Source organism: Cibotium barometz, chromosome 51 (assembly GCF_041138505.1).
Source record: "Cibotium barometz isolate CiBa-2024 chromosome 51, ASM4113850v1, whole genome shotgun sequence".
Taxonomy (NCBI): Eukaryota; Viridiplantae; Streptophyta; class Polypodiopsida; order Cyatheales; family Cibotiaceae; genus Cibotium; species Cibotium barometz.
The window spans coordinates 28,367,824-28,373,231 of record NC_141096.1 but is presented as its reverse complement, the minus strand read 5'-3'; the positions used below and the strand labels follow the sequence as shown (position 1 = coordinate 28,373,231).

The following is a 5,408-nucleotide window of genomic DNA, read 5'->3' as shown; positions in this document are numbered from 1 at the left end:
AAAGGAAATCAAAACACAATGGACCATGCGAGCCATTTGTGGTGGTGTCGGTCTTGACCTTGCTGCCACCCTGTCTAGCAACTTGCTCAAGATTGGTCCCTCACCTTTGTGCTTCCCAATCTGATATGCATATTGTTTTGCTCTTTGTAGTAATACGTTTGCCATATCTGAAATGCACGCAGCATACAAGCTAATCCTCCTAAATGAGGTTGCTGCCTACATTTATAGGAAATTATAAGAAGGTAATAATGAAGATATTCCTCACAAGCTTCATTCTTCTCCACTTGCGAGAGTCATCTTGGTGTGTCGAAGGCATATGACAAAGTGAGAAAAAGATTCTTTTGGGGAAAGGCATGGAGAGGGATGTCAAGAAGTTTGTGATAGAGTGCTCTTCGTGTCAAAGAAACTAGGATAGCCATCAATTACCCAGTGGTTTACTTCATCCTTTACCCATTCCACATGGGAAGTTGACTCACATATCAATGGATTTCATGTGTGTGTGGGGCCTAAAATATATATAGCCTAAAGATAGATACATACATACACCAACATATATATGGCTAAAAATGTATTAAGCTATATGTATTTTATTACACACACACACACACACACACACATTTTTCAATGGTTCAATATGTGTGGCATACTTTTTTAAAACTTTTCTATTATTTATGTTATTGAAATTGTGTGTGTGTGTGTGTGTGTGTGAGAGAGAGAGAGAGAGAGAGAGAGAGAGAGAGAGAATCTGTGATGTACAACAAAGAGAAAACTCATGCTCTTTTAAAACTTTTTTAAACATTTAGGCTCAAAAGAGAGAGAGAATATAGTTTAGGCTATGTATATATGTACATATATATATATTGATATATATATATATATATTTTAGTCTAGGTATTTATTAGGTTACACACACACACACACACACACACACACATATTAAGCTATATGTATTTTAATAAATGTGTGTGTGTGTGTGTGTGTGTGTAGCCTAATAGATATATAGTCTAATATATCTATATATCCTAAAATAGATAAAAGGCTAGTCTGTTTGTAAATTCATACACTATATACAATATAATATATAATATAGATGTGTGTGTGTGTGTGTTTACAAAGAGACTAGCTTTTTATAAAAATAATATTTAGAACCAATAAATGTATATATTTTTATATTTTTTATATATTTATAGATACATATATATTTGTATATTTTTTATAAAAAAATTTTATCGTCCATTCTCAATCATGATTGCTCCACCTTGTTTTATCATTTCAACCGCCTTCATTCTCAATCGTGATTGCTCCACCTTGTTTTATCATTTTAACTACCTTCATTCTCAATCGTGATTGCTCCACGTGTTCCTTCGTTTTTATATTTTCATTTCACATTTTCGTCTCTCCTGTCCTTTCTGCATCTTCGTATTGCCTTCCCTATGGGAGCACACTGTCACCTTTGAGTGGGAGCTTGATGGCTGCAGCAAAAAATCTCAAACTTTAATACTTTTGACCACGCTTGTCAGTCATGGATATCTACAAGGGTTTTTGCCTTCATCACACGCCCTTTCTGGAGTGAAAGCTACTAGGACCAATGGAAGCCTACAAGAAATCATCGCTCATTATGATATGGAGGGCAATAAAAACTACCTTGTAGATATTACTCAAAGTAAAACATATATGCTACAATGTAGTCCTCTCTGTGCTGCTGATAGTCTTGATTCTAGTGCTAATGACATTGCCCAAGATGTCCGACATTTGGAGACTTTAGTGGATAAAGAATTAGGGACACAAAACACCCATGTTCATATCTCGAGCTCCTCCTCTGAGAGTGACTTGAATGGCTCAGCAACTGTTTTGCAACCAGGTGAAGGCACAAGCAATCCAAAAGGTTCAAAGCACAATATCTCTGAAGATGAATGTATTGCTTCTTCAGAGAGTATACTTTCAGTTCTTCGTAAGAAGGAGGAACCTTCTCTTCTACGTTCATTGTTGGAAAAAGTTACTGGAGTCATCCAAGTCCAGGAGGTGCCAAGACATTATGATGGTGATTCCATCATAGAGTTTCCACCAACATATGGCAAAATAGGAAATATGGATGGAATGGAGCAAAAATATGATGGTCACCTATGGACATGTCCAATAACATCAAACATGTCTGTAAGTTGTACCGTGCGTATTAGCTATTGTGTTGGTACTTTGGAGTGCCATAGGCTCAGCTGTCCTTTTTACTTGAACAATAAAAGGTATAACAACATCTTCTTTCATGGACATCTGACAAAAAAGATTACAGTTGGACTTCTGACAGAGGATGAGAAAACTAAAATAGTTTGTCACTTTTGTCGCAAAACTGCACACTGTGTGCAAGTGTATAGATGTGTTGTGTATTACGTAATGCCTCGTGACACAACTATTACAAGAATGATGCTCCACACTGGACTGCATGAACATCCAGTTCAGCCAGGAACTTGAAGGTCAATGTTGGAGCGCGTGAAAATGTTTGTTTCTCAAGTGTTGAAAGCGCAAAGAAGTGCAGGTCCTCGAAAAATACAGATGGATATTGTGAAGGATATGTTGTTTTCCTCCATGATGAATCAAAATGATGAGCTACCTACAAGTATTGGGGATTTGCTAACAGAGGCACAAATCCCTTTGTGTACTTTGAGATTTTGGAGGCAAAGAGAGACAAAGGGAGGGAGAAAAACAAAGAAAATATGAGAGAGAGAGAGAGAGAGAGAGAGAGAGTTTGTGTGTTGAGCGTGTGTGCATAAGAGAGAGGGCTAAGTTAGCCATGTGCGCACAAGAGAAAGGGTGGTTTTGAGCCACTCACTTATGAGAGAGAGAGAGAGTGAGAGAGAGAGTGTTTACAAATCATAGGGATTAACAAAAAAGATATCGCCAGCTTCTAAAGGGCATGTGCAGGGGGTTCACAAACTAAAAGGAAGCTAATGTTTGGAATGGATCAGCTGTATGACATGCATTACTAGACCAAACCTATGAAGGCCCATGTGAAGTTCCCACACATTGTTACAAAAGAGAAATTTTGGAGGGGTCTTCAAATGCACCACCAATGGCATGTGCGAAAACTTCGAGCTTGTAGTAGTCATAACAAGAAGAGAAAAAGGGGACAATAGAAAATTAACCCCACTAGAATTAATAGACTTGCTTCAACAAACAGACCCACTAGTTTTATATATACAAGTCTGTTTAGAGTGTTTAATTGTGGAGCCAAACTTGATCTATTTTTAACCTACTAATTTAAAATATGTTTGACCACCTGTCCAAGTTAAGAGCTTACCTTAGCCTTGCCAAAGTATGTGTTGTTATGGGTTATGTTAGAGCTACGTGTCTGAAAAGCTTTCCTTAGTAATTCTAAGGTTAATATTATAATTAACCTCGGAGAAGAGAGAGATCCATTTCAAGAGGATTCCGCGATACTGGGAGCTCGGTGGCTCGGCATGCTGAGGTGGCGTGCTGATCATTAAATAGACGCAAGGAGGAATTTAACGTCGTAAGGCAAGCCTTATAAGAGAATTAAATAAAGGAGGCGTTCACGCAACACGAATCTGTGTATGTGTGTGTGTGATCGACGAGAGAACTACCTATGCTGTTCTTGTGGGCTTTCCTGCCTCACGAAATAAATCACGTGGCTTTTCTTGGCTATATAAGTTTTGTGCATCTCTCGTCTAATCACCGGATCCAGTGAAAAGCTTGCTGCACAGCTTTGCGCGGCCTCTGCCCCCCCTTTTGCATTACAAGCTGCTACTTCGATCGCCCATTACCATCATCTCAGCCGCTAATATGAGCTCTGTACTGGAGCCCCCTCCCGTTAGCATTAATAGCAAAGCCTGGATCGATCCAACCCTCCGCGCTGAGATCATCCGCTATGGTGAGCTCGCGCAACGATGCGTTCGACTTTGACACTCACTCAATTTACTGTGGCAGCAGTAAATATGGCCCCCGCCATCTTCTTGAAAAGGTCGACAAGGAGGACTGCGGCTATGAGGTGACCCGCTACCTCTTCGCCACTTTGGACATCCAGCTGCCCAAGTTCCTCCTCGTTTCAGAGAGGGATGCATCGGAGCGATGGAGCGGAGACTCCAACTGGACTGGCTACGTGGCGGAGACCACCGACAAAGAGACGAAACGGCTAGGTAGGAGAGACATCGTCGTCGCATGGAGGGGCACAGTGATGCAGACAGAATGGGTGGCAAATCTCACGGATGTTCAGATCTGTCCGGACTTTGAGCCTGGCCAGAGAAAGCTGAGGGTGGAAAAAGGTTTCCTGAGCTTGTACACTTCCAAGAAGGCGGGGTCCAAGTTCAATGAGACGAGCGCCAGGGAGCAGCTGGCACGGGAGCTCACGAGGCTTTTGAAGACGTATGAAGCGGAGGAGGTGAGCATAACCATAACAGGGCACAGTCTTGGGGCGGCACTGGCTCTGTTGAGTGGCTACGACATATCTGCGAACAATATAGGTGAGCTGAGCGGCGGATCTAGGCAGCGGCCCATGGTAACAGTGTTCTCTTTTGCAGGGCCTAGGGTGGGCAACTGGGCCTTCAAGCAGAGAGTAGAGCAGGTGGGGTTGAAGGTGTTGAGGGTGGTCAATGTGCATGACACAGTGCCTAAGATACCTGGATTCTGGGTGAATGAAAGAGGGCTATCAGGCGTTATTGCGGCTGCAGGCTTCGGGTTCCTCCTCGACATGTGGCCATGGGCCTATTTTCACGTGGGTCAAGAACATACCAAGGAAAACACCAAAAACACCAAAAACATGGTGCAATACCTCTTTTTTGTGGAAAACACCAAAAACATACCAAGGAATTACCACAAGAGGGCACCACCCTTCCAAATGTATTGCTAGTTTTTTTTAAATATTTTTTTATTAGAATAGGAGTACAAGGAATATTGTTAATAGTGTATTATTGTGAGAACTAATGTCTTGTTACTTTTACTTAATTGTCATTTAGCACCTTGTACGTGGCACTTGTACATTCATAGAGAAGTGATAGATTTTTGAAAGTAATGCGATGTTCTTTTACATCTCATATGTCTCTTTTTTATGGAAGGTGGAATACCCCTTTTTGTGGCAAGTACCGAACACACACCTTGGAAATTACCACAATAGAACACCATCCTTCCAAATGTATTGCTAGTTTTTTTAATAAATATTTATGAAAATCAGAGTACAAGGAATATTGTCAATAGTGTATTATTATGAAGCTAATGTCTTACTACTTTTAGTTAATTATCATTTATTAGTCTTAGAATGTGTAAGGTCCTACTTTATTTATAGCAAGTGATGAGAGACGCTTATGAGGTTATGTCACTATGTGTTCAAGGAGATTCAAGTATTACCTAAGAACATGAGTAGGATCGGTGGATTGATGCATGTGGACCAACTATGAGATCAA

The 5,408-nt window shown here is 40.6% G+C and overlaps 1 pseudogene; it reads left to right on the top strand.

Annotated features, from left to right (window-relative positions):
• Window positions 1–3,880: 3,880 nt before the first annotated feature.
• LOC147609499 (phospholipase A1-Igamma3, chloroplastic pseudogene) lies at window positions 3,881–4,858 on the top strand (annotated as a pseudogene).
• The last annotated feature ends 550 nt before the right edge of the window (window positions 4,859–5,408 follow it).